Raw genomic sequence first — 18,713 nt, 5'->3', positions numbered from 1 at the left:
GTATGAGATAGACTTCCATGGTCGGAATGCAGTATCAGATCTAATACGCTCAGTCAGGATAGGCTGAACATAACCGACCTGATGTAGGACTCGATCGGGCATATACGGCTCAACAATGTCTCTACACCGTATACAAACCGCATAGGACACTCGTAGCTGATCGTCATCGGCGACTGGACCATGAGGCAACCACGTCACCTGCAAAAAAATAATACTCAATTATAAATAATATTATACTAAATAATACTAAAATTATAAATAATATTATACTAAAAATAATACTAAATTATACTAAACACTATACTAAAAATAATACTAAATTATAAATAATACTAAAATTATAAATAATACTAAACTATAAATAATACCTCGGCTGCCGTCATGCGGTCGAACTGTGCACGTATGGTCTCGAGTCGGGCGACCTTCCTGCCTGGAACCCCGACCTTCCATCTACACGTCCGGGGAGAATCATCTGGGATCTGGAGTGGTAGTCGATGGGGCCGGAACACCGAAAAATACTCATATATCCACGCCTGGAGGAGGGTCAAACATCCACAAATACCCGAGCACTTTCCTCTACTCGCTATCCCTAGCTGCCGATATAACGTGACAAGTGTAGCAGACCCCCAAGAAAGTCCAGCTGCCCCTCTGACACCGCCGTGAACCTCCTGGAGATGGGACAACCTGATCCTATCGCCACTCTTGTCGACAAACAAGGTGGATCCTAACATAATGCCGAGTCCCGTCCTCCCGACCCACCCCTCGTGGGTAAGTTTCTCCACAGCATCAGCAAAAACACCTCCACCACTATAGTAATGTCAAGATGGCGATAGCAACTCCTCCTGACTGACCCTAAACATCATCATACACATGGCCTGCAGCCGCTCAGCACTGCATGCATCGGAGACCATCTAACCGTGCATCGGAATACGTAGAATCTGCCATACATCGTGCAGAAGAATAGTCATCTCCCCGAACGGTATGTGGAAGGAGTTCTTATCAGGCTTCCACCGCTCCACAAACACAGATATCAGAGGCGCGTCTAAGTTCTTAAACATGGTGGATGGGAGGTGAGACAACCAAGTCCTCCTGACCATATCCCACAGCTGTAAACATGACACATATACAATTACTGAATGTTTTTGAGGGTTAGGGAGAAAAATAATAAGTAAAATAATTCCCTTTAGATAGTAGATATGTGATGTCTGCTTACTACCGTCTCTACAAAAAAAAAACCCAGCAATGTTTCCATGCAGCAATAGATGTTACCTAGCCACATAAACACCATGAACTTCCTCAGGAAGAAACCCAAGAGCACGAACTTCTGGATGAGGATCCTGAACAATGCAACCACACCAATTTATAATACATGTTGTACCAATCCCATCCCTAACATCTGTTCCAACATGAAGATCAATTTTGTTGGTCCTATGTAATGTGAGAATTAGTTCCACGGGGGTTAAGGAACTATTTAAAATTTTTCTCCTTGAAGTGAAACGGCTTCGTTGTCGCTTTCGCTCCTCAGTGTTCAGTGTCTTCGGCCAATAAAAACGTTGCCTTTTCTATCTTGATCAGGTATCAGATACTTTTGGTCAGTAAGCATCAGGTTGTCTCTCCATTTATGGTAAAGTCTTCTAGACAGCTTTCTACGGCGTCCGATCTTTTCCCAAAATGGATTAGCTTTGTTTCCAAGTTGTTTAGGTCAACTACTGACTTGCCTTCTATCCGTTTGACTCAGTAGCTTCATCGTGAAGCAATTAGCAAGGCTTCTAGATCCTTCTTCTTGATGTGCTGAGTTGATCAATTAGCTTAGATCTGTTGACTTGGGCTTTGACATTCTCTCATGGGCTTTGGGCCTTGGTCTTAATGTCTTTTAATACTTGTGAATTAAATACTCAACATTTGAACAAACACATTAGTAACAAATAAATCAAAGTATTTAAATTTAATGTGTTGGAATATTTTATCATAGGGATTTAATTCTAATTTGAATAATTTTGTCAAATCAAAATCATTGTGGAAATGTGTTTCAACAAACTCCCCCATTTTGATGTTGGCAAAAATATTGAATTAGGAACTTAGTATGGAGCTCCCCCATGATTGTTGATCTTTCTTTAACTTCTCAATTCTCCCCCATAAGGGTTGGACCACTGATTTAGCTTTACTTTAAACATTTCGAGGTTTATCTAAGTAAGGCTGAGATCAAGGTCAGAAGCAGGTCAGTATTAAGAACATGTTTATTTTACTCAGTACATGATACTTCTTGAATTGATTTAATTAAGAGTGTTCAATTATCAGAGTTGAAAGTGTTACTGAGTTATAACAAGGTTGTTGAGTAAGGATTAGTCAGTGGCTTATACTTGTATAAATTTCATGTTCTTAAGTTGAGGTATTAGATCAATATTTTATTTTTAAATTGATATACATTATGAGAATGTCAAGATAAGTTCAACATGGCAGTTAAAGACTTAAGCAATTTAGATACAGACAGAGTATATATAATCGACACATGATATATGTAAGATACGTTCTCATATAAATAACATAGCAAGCAAGTCAGCACAGCAGAGATATATCTTAACACAAAAACAAATTAGAAGATCTAAGTCGCTAGACAATCTAACTAAAAAGTCTAACTATTTTGTGTTGTATTGGACTTGTTTAGATTTTCGTGATTGCTGTGAGGTTCCTTGTTGCTGATGTTGTTGTTGAGTTTTTGGGGCAGTGGAAGAGGAGTGAGTTTGTTGCTGTTGAGTTCCTTGTTCAGTAGAACGACTCCTTTGATCTTCCTTAGCCTTTCCCTTTTCTTTCTCCCCCTTTTTGCCAGCATCTGAACTGGGTCCAGAAGAGGAAGGGAGAAATTGACCAGCGGCAACAGCATGAGAGAGTCTGGATGAATACAGTTGTAATGCACTCGCATTGTCCTTGAGGCCATTGAAGACTAACAATCCAGCGTCCATATTAGATGCTGGCATGTTGCCAGTTGCACTCATTTTGCTGAGAAGAAATTGGATTGCTTTGGCTTGCCAGGACAGCGTGTCAGTGAGCTTAGCAAAGGATTGTTGATGTAGTCTTAACATTGCACCATCATAATTATGGCGCTGTTGGGTTTGATGTTTGACATGCCCAAATGTATCTTTTGAAAAGTTGAAGATGGCAAAGGTCTTCTTTTGTTCAGTCTCCATTGCTGCATGATTTATACTGAGTAGCCGGATGGCCTCAGCAACTTGCTTGATGGTGCATTCGGATGAAGATGTGATAGAATTCTGAGCTTTAGTGAGCTCAGAGGACATCTGCTGGAAATGTTGGGTTACTTCAGCAGACGTGGCAACAGTGGAATTGCCAGCTGAGATGGCTGTAATTTTACCTTCAAGGGAATCCAAGTGCTGGACCATCACCAGTTGTAATTCAGCCATTCTATCAGTAAACACCTTGTTGTTTTGCTGAGAGACCAAAGCAGTTAGTGCATGTATCAAATCTTTGAGACTCTTGAGTTCGTTCAGAAGATGCATGACTTCGCTAAGTGAAGTGGGCTTAGTAAAAGGTGTTGCAGAGTTGGTGGCTTGAGACTTGGCCATGTCATTGACTAAGGCAAAAGCAGAGTGGATAATCTTTTGCCCCGACTCAGTGGCGTTCAGGAAGGTGAGTGGTTCTGGGCCAGCATCTTCATTGCCCAGTGAAGTCTCAGTGGCCGGTTTCTTGTCCATTCCAGATGATTGATTTGGATTGGAAGGTTGTTGGACAAGAGTTGGAGAGTCAGTGCGAGCTTGCTCAGTGTTGGAAGTGTTAGCAGCAGCGGCAGAGGACTTAGGAACTGTCTGCTCAGGATTGGAAGTAGATGGAGCAGTAGCTAAGTCAATCACTTGCTTAGGTATGGATTTATTCAGAGCAGGTGTTTCTTCAATTACTTGCTCAATAGAGGATTTGATTTGAGCAGTAGTTGCGTCAAGCACTGGCTCAATAAAGGAGATGGTGGGAGCAGCAGCGTTGGATGGTTGAGAGCCCAAGTTGGGTTCAGATAAGGCTTGTTCCTAAGTTACAAAAACAAAGGCTTACTTTTGCTGAGCAGATGGCTCAGTAAGCTGAGTGCTGGGTGTGAAGAAGATAAAGTCTATGTTGTTAGGGTCAAGAGAGTTTTTGCTAGGAGGTGAGTCATCATCAAGAAAATGAACATTAGGCTTTTTTCTTGACTTCTTGTACCTCTTTTCTTTACTCAACCGATGATGGTGTTTAGGAGAGGCAATAGGAATGGTGGCTGGTGATTGGAAGGAAGGAATTTCAGGTTGCGGAGTTAGTTCCTCCTCAGTATTTCATATTCCTTGACCTTCAATCTGCTTTTCAGTAGCTGACGTCTTAAAAGCTCGTATTCCTTCACCTTCAAGCCGCTCTCCAGCAGCTAAGGTTTCCTCCTTAGGAGTTTGTACTCCTTCACATTCAATATGTTTCTCAGCAGCTGAGTTGGGTTCGACCTCAGTGTGGATTGATTCATCATGCTGTTAAGTGGTGGATGGAGTAGGAGAGACAGCAGGGGCAGGTTGACCTGGAGCAAAGGTTGTAACTGAAGGCTCCTCAGCAGTCACACTTTGGGATTTGAGGAAATGGGAATCCTCAGGTATAGCAACAACCAGTGGTGGAGCTGTTAATCGCTTAACTCTGAAGGTTCTCTTTTTCTTGAGAGTTTGATCATCCTCAGTGGAGTCATCAGTGGCAGCTATTTTCTAAGGTGTCTCAGCAGGTGTTGGCTCAGAGTCATTTGTGGAGATTCTGACCTTTTTGGTTGCTGCCTTGGGAGACTTGCCTGCAGATGACTTAGACACATCATCCTTACATTTCTTCCCCTTGCTGGGTTGTGCAGCTTTAGCACCCTGAGCAGTCTCAGCTTTCTTTCCCTTAGGCACTTATGGTCTGCTGTGTGTGAGACCTTGGAGATACTCAGTAGTGATTTCAGTACCAACTTCATTGACTTTATTTTCAAAGCTTACCTTGTGGTCCACATGGATGGTTGTGATCAGTGAGCCCATCCTGAGTTGTCCAGAACTTCGTTGAAGCGTTCTAATTAAGAAAACCGGCATATTCAGGGGCTTCTTCTACAGCATATGCCATATGAAACACTGCTCAAAATTTGAGGCTGATGTTACAGCATTGGCCTTTGGGAAAAGAAAGGTTGTCAGCATGTAGTGAGTTTGACGTTGAGGCAGAGAAAGAGAAGTTGTTATGACTTCACCGACAAAGCCCTTAGGCTTACAGTATTCCTTGTTATAGTCAAGGTCTGTCTCGTCTCCCACTCTTCGAAGATCAGTACCCTCTTCTTTCAGATTTAACAGAACAGCTAGGTACTTTAGGGTAATTATGATTGCAGTGCCCTTTAATAAGCTCACCATGTAGTCCATATCATCCTCATCGATCTTGAGGTTTTTGTAGAATTCAGTGACCAGCGTTGGGTAGGTAGTTCCAGGTAGTCCAAATAGGGTTTCCCAACCAAGGTCAGCAATCCATTTGCAAAATGGTTGGGCTAACTTAACGAAGTCAAGGGAGAAGTACCGAGAGATATGGACTTTAGGATTCTCGGTAGTTTCCAATGACTTATAAGTGATGCAGAATGTTCATTCTTTAGGTGCTTTCTTTTTCTTCTTCTTTGGTCTAGAGGACTCAGCAGGCTGCTCAGCGTTGTGCTGAGTTACTGGTTGTTCTAGGATACTTGCCTCAGTCATGACTTGATCGTGTTGGCCATGAATTGACTAATGCTCAGGGGTATCATCCTAGTCCAGTTGTTGTTCATCCTTCGGTGAGGAGGGGTTAACTTCAGAGGATCTATCCTTATAGGATTTAGTTCTGTTGGAAGAGGTTTGAGAATGTGAAGACATGGTGTTCTTCAAGTTCTTGAGATTTTCCAGAAAGAGAATGGGATTTGAGAAAGAAGGAATAGTGCGAATAGTTCAAGTGTAAGGAAAATAAGGTAAAAGGCTTCACTATTTATAGCCGGAAGGAGAGGATGTGATAGGTCAGAGTGAACGGTGGGAATTTGAACCACTCAGTGTAATTAATTTGACATTAATGCTAATTATGGCACATGGTTCCCTAATGATGATTGATTACATCATCCTAGTCACTACTTTAGTACGTGTGCAAACCCTAGAAGGTCTACTCAGTATTATCACATAGCATGCAAACCAATTTTATCACTTAGCATAGTTTACACTTAGAATTATTGAAGAGGATTGAACATACCGATGGCTTCTCTTAGTATGCAGAACTGCTCACGAGCTAGTGGCTTCGTGAAGATATCAGCGAGCTGCTCATCTGTTGGAACATAGGTCAGTTTGATCTCACCCTTGAGTACATGATCTCTGATGAAGTGATGCCTTAAGCTGACATGCTTCATCCTACTGTGCTGGATTGGATTCTTGGATAGGTCAACGGCACTCTTATTGTCACATTTGACTTCAATTGTTTTCGTTTTTACTCCATAGTCATCCAGCTGTTGCTTGATCCAAGGAACTTGGGCAACACAGCTTCCAGTAGCAATGTACTCAGCCTCGGTGGTCGACAGGGCTACTGATGATTGCTTCTTATTGAACCAAGATATAAGACTGTTTCCGAGAAAGTGACATCCTCCTGAGGTACATTTTCGTTCCAGCTTGTCTCGTCCATAGTCAGCATCAGTGTATCCAAGGAGTGTGAACTCAGTAATATTGGGATACCATAAGCCTGCATTTACTGAGCCTTGCAAATATCTGAGGATTCTTTTTACAACTATGTAATGAGATTCCTTGGGGTTAGCTTGATATCTAGCAGAATAACATACTGAGAACTGAATATCTGGCCTACTTTCCGTAAGATAGAGTAGAGAGCCAATCATACCTCGGTATAACTTACTGTCTACTGACTTTCCATTTTCATCGGTAGAGAGGACAGTGTCAGTGCCCATAGGGGTGGATATTGACTTACACTTGTCCATTTCATACTTCTTCAATATTTCATTTGCATATTTAGTTTGGCTGATAAAGATCCCATTTTTGCCTTGCTTAATTTCAGGGTCCAAGAAAGAAGTTGAGTTCTCCCATCATGGACATTTCAAACTCAGTTTTCATCTGCTTACTAAATTCCTTGCAAAGAGACTCATAAGTAGCACCAAATATAATGTCATCAACATAAATTTGTGCTAGTAGGGTATCCTTACCCTTTTTCTTTATAAATAAGGTTGTATCAGCTTTTCCCCTGACATAATTTCTAGTCAGTAGAAAGCTTGTTGAGTGTTCATACCAAGCACGTGGTGCTTGCTTTAAACTGTCACACCCGACCCTAAATTTCAAACTTTTCAAGTATTCCTCTTAGATATATTATAAAACGAATTCATATATCTACTACATTCAAGTCCCAAAATATAACCCAATACAATCAAATTTTCAAATGAAAGGCAAATGTCCTAACTAAAGACAAAGTCAATGACTTGATACTTCAACCTCGTTTATCAACTCGTAACTTCTTCTATACCTTACTCTTTCTCGTCTAAAACATTAAAATATTTAAAAATGTGAGGCAGAAATCTCAGTAAGTAATTATCAACTACATAAATTAGTTATACTCAAAATAACTATATCTATAGTTTAATTTTCAAAATGTATCATATAAAATTCATATTCTTAAAAATGAACATTTTATGGATTAAACCATAATAAAATAGTCAAATGATACTTTTAACAAAATCTGCAACTTAAAATATCAAGCTTGCTATCATTTCTCAAAATAACAAGCGTATTCAAAACGTAAATCACTGTATTAAATTACTTAAGATAAAATTCGTGTTCAAAATAGCTATATACATTTATGGGAAAATTACAAAACTAGGTCAAATGGGAGGCCCATTTACATTAACTCATTTACTCAACCTACTACATATCTAGACTGATTTTGTGTGACTTTCTCATAATACCCCTAACCTTCCCATTTCCCCAAACGCGAACGGTCTCTCCCCTCTTCTCCTTAGTTGCGCGAAACGATGGCAGCTAATCCATTAATGATTCCAAGACTTTTGATCTTCCTATCTCCATTTAAATTGCACGAAATCTGCACCATTTCTCCAAATCACATTGTATTTCTCTTCTTCCTCTCTTCATCTCTTGATTCTGCAACTTCTTAATCCTAGAAAACGAAGCCATGGTTCTTCATCTTCCATTTCCTGCTCGTTCGAAGAAATGGTGATTCTACGTTATTTTCATGGTTTTTCCCAGTTTATCATATTGGGTTCGTCGAAAAATGTAAGTATATACTGTTTTTTCTGCGTTTTCTCGGACCAATCCACTTAGCATATGCGGCTTTTGCGAAGTCTTCGGGGAGAAATTTATCGATTTAACTTCGTGAAACGATGATTACACGAAGTTTGCGAGGTAATTCGATAAATTTCTCTCGCAGACTCTGCGAAATCATCGTTTCGCGAAGTCAGAGCGTCATATTTCTCCTCGCAGACTCTGCAAAATCATTGTTTCGCGAAGTCAGAGTGTCACATTCCTCCTCGCGGACGTCGCGAAATCATTGTTTTGCTAAGTAAAATCAGCCTCTTCCTTGCACATTTATGTTCGCATACTTAGCGAATCATCGTTTCGCGAAGCCAAATCTTCCTTTTTTCTGACTAACATGATTAGATTTTTCTGAAGGTGGTTGAATAAATAATATTCATTCCTGGAAGCCGGCGTGTTAGGGTGCCATGAGAGACATCCATTCAAAAAGGCCTGGACTTCCAACCATCGGTTGTGAATAGGAGTCTACACCATGGGACACGTCCATCCCTTAGTGGTTAATAAGAGCCTATGTGTCGTGAGACATCCATCGGTGGTGAATAAGAGCCTATGGATAATGAAGTGATTTGTTAGAAGTTTATTGTGGCAATCTTGTTGTAAATTTGATAATGTTATGATTTTAATGTTGTTATTGTGGCAATCTTGTTGTAAATTTTGATAATGTTATGATTTTAATGTTAGAATCCGTTGTTGTTTGGCATTTTTTGTTATATACCACTTCGCGAATTAGCTTCAAAACACATCCAGGCTTCGCGTATGCTAATTAAATTCATCAAGTAAACCAAACATTAGCTTCACAGGCTTCGCATATGCTAATTAAATTCATCAAGTAAATCCAAACATTAGCTTCGCATGCTTCACATAATATCGAATCTGCGAAGTCAGACGGGAGGGAGGGAGGCGCGTAAATATTGAGGGTATTATGGGAAAGTCACACAAAATCAGTCTAGATATGTAGTAGGTTGAGTAAATGAGTTAAATATATAAATGAGTCTTCTATTTGACCCATTTTTGTAATTTACCCTACATTTATTTGGTTAAAATCCCAACTATACAAAATAAATAGTTTTGCAATTTACTCAAATCAATCGTAAATCAATAAACACTTCATAAACCGTATTTGGATAAATACTTCACAAATCACATATCAATAAATTCTTCACAAATCGTATATCATTAAATACTTCACAAGCCGTATACCAATAAATACTTCGCAAATCGTATTTCGATAAATACTTCATAAACCGTATTTCGATAAATATTTCATAAATTGTATTTTAATAAAATACTTCATAAACTGTATCTCAATAAATACTTCATAAACTATATTTCAATAAATACTTCATCAACTGTATCCATCCGAGAGATAATCCATGTATGTATCAATCCCCACAATATAATAGAATCGAGATATCTCATAATTTTGCCTAACCCTGCATAGTCTTCCTCAACACTTCTTTGTCATGCCCTATTAGGTCTTTCAACTGTGTACACAGGTCGTATTTCTTACTAAATACGGACTTTAATAAAAACCACCTATCCGGATTACTCTTGATTGATACTAAAAATACTATAATTTCATAATATAATTTAAAATCAGAAATATATATATGTCAACATATATATATATATATATATATATATATATATATATATATATGGGTGAGATCCAGTTTGACAAGGGGTCTAGGTGTGGCAATGAGCTTATTGTGTGACATAACAAAACTAAGTAGTTTTGATGATAATTGAAAAGGTCAATGTGGCAAATTTGTAAATAAAAGAAAAAAAAGGATAGAGAAAACTGTTTTATTTCTTTTCTTTAAAATACATTTTCCGACATTTCTAATCTCGTTTTTCGAAATTTTTTATACTATTAGACTCGTCTAAATTAGACGGTCATTTTAAGATCCCTGAATCTCAAGTAAAAAAAATTCTAGTGAACGGAATCCGGGTGGGCTTTTTCTGACGAAAATAAAGTGCCTAGAAAATTCTCAAGAAATTCCAGAAAATGTAAAACATTATTCTGAGAAACTTTAATTCTTGGGTCGAAGCGAGATTTCTTACGGTTTAGTCCCAATAAAACTTGTTCCTTAATTTTATCCATTTTACATGCTTCAACAATTTGGTGGGTCAAAACCGTAAGGATTCTCATTTTGAGCCAAGAATTAAAGTTTCTTAAAATGATGTTTTACATGTTTTGGAATTTTTTTGATAATTTTCTGGGCACGTTTTTTATCCTACTTACATTGTTCCGACAATGTACGAAATTGTTCCAAATCAGTGTACCATTTGTTCCAACATAATACTTATATTGTTCCAACAGAATAAATCAGCGTACCAATTTTTCCAACGAAATAGTTCTATTATTCCAGCATAATACTTATATTATTCCAACATAATAAATCAGTTTACCAATTGTTCCAAATCAATTTTATTATCTATGTCTTCAATTTCATTTTGGTTTCTTAGTATTTAATATATTATCTTCAAATTTATATTAGTTATATGATTTAGAAAATAATTATAATTCTTATATTCTTCCAACAGAATAATTATATTGTTCCAACAGAATACTTATATTGTTCCAACAAAATATTGCAACAGATAGTGCTGAAAGGTAAGACTAAAAAGTGTCCAGAAAATTATCAAAAAATTCTAAAATATGTAAAACATCATTTTAAGAAACTTTAATTCTTGGCTCAAAACGAGATTTCTTACGGTTTGACCCAATATATTGTTGAAGCATGTAAAATGGATAAAATTAAGAAAATTATTTTATTGGGACTAAACCGTAAGAAATCCTGCTTCGACCCAAGAATTAAAGTTTCTCAAAATAATGTTTTATATTTTTTGAGAATTTTCTGGGTACTTTCTGTTTTCTCGCCGGAAAACAACACCTAATCGCCAGATTCCGTTAATTTTGGACTAAATCGTAAGGAATCTCACTTTGAGTCAAGAATTAAAGTTTCTCAGAATGATGTTTTACATTTTTTGAAATTTTTTGAAAATTTTCTGGGCATTTTTTTTCTCACAGAAAAACAAATCGGCGGATTCTATTCACCAGAATTTTTTTTACCTGAACTTCTGGATCTTAAAATGACCGTCTAATTAAGATGAGTCCAACGGTATAAAAGTTTTTGAAAAACGAGGATGGAAAAGTCGGAAAAATGCATTTTAAAGAAAAGAAATAAAATAATTTTCTCTTTGCTTTTATTTATAAATTTACCATATTCCCCTGAATAATTACAAAATTGGTCCTTGTCACACCATAAGAAATGTGTCACACCTGATCTCTCCTATATATATATATATATAACTCATAAATCAACATCATAAAATTTCTCAAGTATCTTTCTCAATCAATTTCCAAAATTTTCAATCATAAATCATTATTGAACTAAAATCACCAATAAATAATTTAAAAATATACTTATCAATAACTTCAATTTCTTAAAAAATACACATATATAATCATATATAAACTTTATTTCAATAAATCATAAGTTCATCAAACTTACTACTTTAGCAATCTTTAATTAAAACTAAAATTTATTTTGAGAAATAAATTATAAAAATCACTTAATATATACATATATCTTTATTCATAAATCAATTTCAATAAATTTTCTCAATACACTTTTCTTTAAATCTATTCTTCAAATTATCAATTCTTACACAAATATTAATCAAATATATTAAAGTCATCAAAACAAAACTCAAATTATGTACATATAAATATATATTATAGGTTGAAATTGGCATGCAAATACATATATAATTACTTGAACTTAACTTTAAGCTAATTAAGTTTGCATGCAAAAATATATAGGTATACATTCTTGAACATACTTTAAAATCATATTAAAACTAAATCATAAAAACCCCATTTAATCAAATACATGGTAAAAACTCCCCAAAAATATCAATTTCTGGAAAACATAGAGTGATATATAGATAATATATACATAAAAACTCAAAAGGGTAGTTGATAGTTACTTACTTAGCAAGAATTTGAAGAAAACTCTAAAAGATATACCAAATTCGCCTTAGAATCTGTTTAGTCCGAAAGCCTTCTAGAAATATCGAAATCAAAATCCCTCCGGTGAGAACTTAGAAATATGTGTCTAGAAGGTACAGTTTAAATTTCACGACGATCCGACGGTTGAATATCTGGGAAACATTACTTTAGTATGGCTGGGCAGTTTTGGTGTTTGAATGAGAAGAAGAGGATGATGGACTTGAAGTACTTGGGAAGGATACAGCTCATCTGCACGAAATTAACTCATTGAATGGTGTTATTTAGATTCCCAAAGAATGGATAATGTCCATTTTGATCCCTATAAAATCAAACTTCTTTTAAAACTTACTCTAAACTTTTAATTTACACTTAAAGTTTGAAATTAGCCTCCAAACTATATCCATAATATTCAATTAACTCACAAATCAATAAACAAATATAATCTAACCTAATATTAGGGCATAATAACTAATATTAATGACATGGATGTGACATAAACCATACAGAGCCTTCTTGAGCTTATAAACATGGTTTGGGAACTTTGGATCCTCAAACCCTAGAGGTTGATTAACATATACATCCTCATTTATAACTCAATTTAGAAATGCACCTTTGACATCCATTTGAAATAATTTAAACTTCATGAAGCTTGCATAAGCACACAGTATTCTATTAGCCTCTAACCTTGCCACTGGGACAAAGGTCTCACCGTAGTCAATACCTTCCCACTGACTGTATCCTTGAGCAACGAGTCTTGCATTGTTCCTGACAACATTTCCTTGCTCACCAAGTTTGTTGCGGAAGACCCATCTTATTCCTATTATCTTCTGACTTTGAGGATGTGTCACTAGATCCCAAACTTCATTCCTTCTGAATTGGTCAAGCTCCTCTTGCATTGCACCCATCCAGAATTCATCGTTCTCAGCTTCTGAAAAGTTCTTTGGTTCCAAAACTGAGACGAAAGCTACGTTGTTGAGGTACCTCCTTAGTTGATTTCTTGCCATGAGGTGATTCTCAGCAGCATCGAGAATGTTGCTAGACAAGCTAGACAAATTAGAAGATCTAAGTCGCTAGACAAGCTAACTAAAAAGTCTAACTATTTTGTGTTGTATTGAACTTGTTTAGATTTTCATGATTGCTGTGAGGTTCCTTATTGCTGATGTTGTTGTTGAGTTTTTGGGGCAGTGGAAGAGGAGTGAGTTTGTTGCTGTTGAGTTCCTTGTTCAGTAGAACGACTCCTTTGATTTTCTGCAGCAAACTTTAAGGAAACAGATTTTAAGTCCATAGCATTAAAACTATCAGCCAGGACAAGAATTTTGGCCACATAATTTACTGATATATCATTGCAGAGTATAGATTCACACATTAATCTGAGTCTAGGTAAGTCATATTTGTCTGCTGCAACCAACAAGACGTACAAACTGAAATTCAAACATCAAAACTTTCCTAAAACACAATTGAGGAAAAGAAGCAATAAACAATAAAAAAAGCTCAGTTGAAAGCACCAATGCCAACTAGTCTACAGAACAGATGTAAAATATACAATTCTCCAGGGCTATTAAGAGGATATGACAACAAATACACAATCACATTAAACATATAATACATGAAATTAAATACCTTATAGGAACAACCAGAAGATTCTTTACCCCTTTTTTTGAGCTGGATGATAGTATCATCAGTATAAGGCTTTAACCATTCCACAGGTCCAACCATGCTCAGTAAAAAAATTCAAAAACTTTTGAAATAGAAACTAAAAAACATAGATAAGTGAAGATAAATCCATTATCTAAACAAAGTTAAGCATGGGAGTAAAATATAGAGAGATTAGGAGGATAAATTTATTACTTGTAACAAATATTGACGATACTGCTACACTTTTTCTCTTTACTCGCTGCGCAGAACCCTTTGAGGCAGAAACCCTAAAAATTAGATATAACACAAATAAGAAAAAGGAAGGTGAATCATATACAGTTGTGAGACATAAGAAATTTGAGTTTCACAAAGTGAAGAGAAAACCCTAAACTTATGGAATTAGTAAGATAAAAAGGATAAAATCTAACGATACTTACGAGATAGAGTTGAGAATGGTCGGAGAAGAAGACATCTTAAGATGACACGATTCCAGATTCTAGAGATGAAGATGGAGATGGAGGGAGCAAGGTGTGATGGATTTTTAGGAGGGAGATCGATATGAGAAATTGGGAAAGCAGAAGAAATTAGGTTTTTACTCTCCTTTTATATGACCTATAAAAGTTTGGGCGCGTTAAAATTTTGAGTACTTTTTGCTCCGCCCGCGAAAGTTAGAAAAATTTAGATTTTGATTTACTCACAACAATGATAGTGCAATTTAATAAGTGTCATCTAAAATTGATATACATTTTTAGTTAAAATCCGATTTTTATGGGATGACATACATGTGTCATCGTAAAGCTATATGTAATTTGAGGTTCTTTGAATTTAAGCTTTCAGATGACAGAAATTTAAAATACTGTCACGAAAAACATTCAGACGATACGAAAACAAATTTCTGTTATATATCTTGTGTCATGTAAAAGGGAAAATGGCATAGTGATACATCGTTTGAATTCTCGATTGTATGTCGGTCACACGAACTATTTGCGAGTATGAACGAGACAGAGGGATGGAATATATTGTCATTACGTACGAGTGGGAGATGTAGGAATAAATGGAGTAAACAGGCTTTGGTCCATTTACCAATCCATTTATGGCCCGCTCATAACCTGATCTGTTAAGGTTACGGTTAAGGTATAGGTTTGGGAAAATTACACACGAATTCATTTTTTAACAACTATTTACAACTATGTCATGTCATAATTTTGGATTATATGTCAAACTAGTAAAATTAGTACTTTTAATATACTTTAAGGTTTAGAATTTATAAATTAGAAATCTAAAATATATTTTCTAGAGTTTATGATTTATGAATTGGAGTCTAGAATTTTTAAACTATGGTGTAAAATCATAATATATAAAGAATAATTACATATTAAGAATTAAGTTTGGTGATATGACTTAATTGTAATTTTGTAGTTAATTATGATATTCATGTAATTGACCCTATAGGTTTAGCCTAGCTATAAATAAATAGTTATGGAGGCTAAACCTAACAGACACTAGAGACAGAGTATACTGCCTACACTAGTTTACTCTAAACTAAAATATCAGAGACTGCACAAAGGCAATCCCTCTGTTCCCTCTCTCTTAGCCGTCGCCTCTCTTTGTTATCGGGTAGCGCTCTTAGTTCATGGAACAACGAATTGCTCATTCGGTGTAGTAACCTCCTAGATCAGTGATACTGAGCCAATGTTGATTACTTCGACTCTTGTTCAAGTGATCTGTGGTACAAAAGACAAGTCTGAATCTGTTGATTTATTTATTGATAGATCCGAGTTCATTACATGTCTCTTGGAGGTTGAAGAGATCCATTATGGCTATTTAGAGAGTCTTCAATTAAATTACACATCTTCTATTAATGACAAAAAAAAAAAACTCATTTTCTATTGGAACTTGAAATTGCATTGTCTAACAAATGTTAAATTTAATATTATATTGTTTTATATATAAAAGCCAAATCCATTCTTTTCCAATCGGTCTATGCTTAAATTTTTATCATTCCGATTTTCTTCACTAAATCGGTTTACCAATTTTTTTTACCGTTTGCGGCTTTTAAAAAAAAATCACCCTTGAATTTTATGTCTTTTTTTATAGTTTTAAATAAAATATTAAATAACTAAAAATAAAATGTTATTTTTAAGTATATTAATATCATTCTGTTAGTACATTTTGTTATTAATGTTATTTTGTTAGGGCATTTTTAAAATTAAATATTGAAATATATATATTATTTTATTTTAAATAATTTATATTTATTATTTTTAAATAGTATAATTTATATTGTAATTATATTTATATAATAATTTATTTATTAAAAATAAAAAAATATAAATATAAACAAATATAATTAACCCCCTCCCATTAGTTTCTGGAGATCTTGTCCATCAAAATAGCCTAGGAAGCAGGGGTATCATGTCACTAAATCTGCCACAAAAAGGAACAAAAGAAGTCATAAATTGTAATCAGATAATTTATAAAGCTTTCAAAGCATGGAGGAGACTATTATTATTTTGATAAAGAAATTAAAAAAAAAAGCATGGAGATTCTAGAAATAAATAAAGATCACAGAAGATATATACTATATAGGCCAACAAATTATTTTGTTCCAGTTTCACCAAAAAAAAAAAGGCCAACAAATAATAATAATAATAATAATAGAATTATACCAAATAAAATGAAATGAATAATAAAAAGAAAAAAAAGAGAAAGATAGTGACTATTTTCTAAATTTTGCAAATCGGTGCAAAAGCAAGAGGCGCCGCTTGAATTATTGGATTACCCACCAAAACACAATATCAAATCTCTATCATTTTTAATTTCTATGTAGCACTTTGGCCACTATATTTATTTATTTTCCTATATTTTACGCTTTTTCTTTTTTAATGGAAAAGTTCACTTTAGAATACCACTGATTTACGTGCTTTTTAATAATATTATTATATTTTGTATGCAGGAAACATGAAAAATTAGTTGGTATATTATATTTATATTATTATTAGACCATGCTAGCTAGCTATTTGATGATCATATCTAGCTCAGCTCTCTAATTTTAGTTTTTATTGGATCTAGTTGATATAAATAACATTTCAGAATATTAATTTCATCCCTAAAGATTTATTATTTTATTTTCCCAAGTTTTCGAGTTGTTTATTTGCTTATTCTCCTTCATTTTTTTCTTATATTAATTAATTAATTTTATGAAGATTGTTCCTTGCATCCTTCCCATGCTTTTGTCGGCAAATATCGACCAGAGAAATAATACAAAAGAGTTGTTAACATAAGTATACAGGGTAATTACATTACCAATTTTAACATTAAAGCTATTACACGTCTCTCAGCTTGGATAGGAGGGGCATCTGTCACATCCGACCCTAAACGACCTCAATCGACATCGGGCATGAAATAGAAAGATCATAATCAACACTTAGGAGTCTCCAAATTATCCAACGCCATTATATTACAATTGAACTACCAAAGTTCTAACCATAATTCTCACAATAAACAGCCAACTTTCAAACCCCGCCTAAACGGTCGGTAACCTTCTCTATATCCTTTACTTTCTCACCTAAAAACATTAAAACATTTAAAAACGTGAGACAAAAATCTCAGTAAGAAACTATCAGCCATAAAAACTAACTTTACTTAACATAACTACATATATACCTTTAGAAAGAGATTTAATTAAAACCTTATAAAATATACTCAAAACCAAAGTTCATATAATTTTATCAAATCAATTCATAATCAAAGAAATGTTTTATCAAACCAAATCGTATTCAATCAAACGTAAAACCTTATATCAAAATCAATCATAACCGAAAACGTAATCCAAATGAACTTAAAACATTGTATCCATCCTCGAGTTTCTCCCCTTAAGTATCAATATATAACCACATATATAATCGAGACGTCTCTTAACATTGCCTATCCCATATGGTCTTACCCGACACTTCTTTGCCATACCCAATAGGTCTTCAGACTGTGTACACAGGCCATGTCCCTCACTGAACATGGTCTTCAAATATAAAACCACCGATCCGGATAACTCTCGATGGATATAAAATCATTAAATCATAACGTGCTCAAATTTCCTTTCACAATCAAATTCCAAACTATTTCATAACCATAAATCATTTGGCTTCAATTAGCCTTTTGTATCATAAAAATCATATTTGGACTTCAATCCAAAATAATAACAACAATAACCGTAATAGATTTCTCAATCCAAATACAATTCGTAAGAAATCATCAAATTCATTTTGTTCAATATAGATATATATTGAAACCAAAAACATATATGTATATATGTAAATCAACCAAATTAAGCCTTAAATCAACATAATCAAGTAAAATCTGAAATTCAAATAGAAGCATAGTCAATAGCTTCATTTGAACCATAATTTCACAATAAAAAGCAAAATTGTGAAAAACCCAATTTACAAAATTCCTACATAACCTTAAAATATCACTTTCTGAAAATTCTTTGATTATATATATATATGTTTATATACATCAAACTCAAAATATAATTGATAGTTACTTACCTTGGCTACTAATTAAAGACCACAAATCCGCTCTATTCGTCTCTAAACTCTGTTTAAGACATTTCTCTCCAAACATTGTCGAAACTCAAAAACTCTTCGGCTAGGACTTAGATCTATGTATAAGGATGTTATGGTTCCAATTTCGAGTGATTCGGACGGTCAAATCTCCGTAAATCAAAGAAACGGTGAAGAAACGGTTCAGAGAAAATTGATGAA

Source organism: Euphorbia lathyris, chromosome 6 (assembly GCF_963576675.1).
Source record: "Euphorbia lathyris chromosome 6, ddEupLath1.1, whole genome shotgun sequence".
NCBI classification, from domain to species: Eukaryota; Viridiplantae; Streptophyta; class Magnoliopsida; order Malpighiales; family Euphorbiaceae; genus Euphorbia; species Euphorbia lathyris.
Note: the sequence above shows the minus strand (reverse complement) of the source record.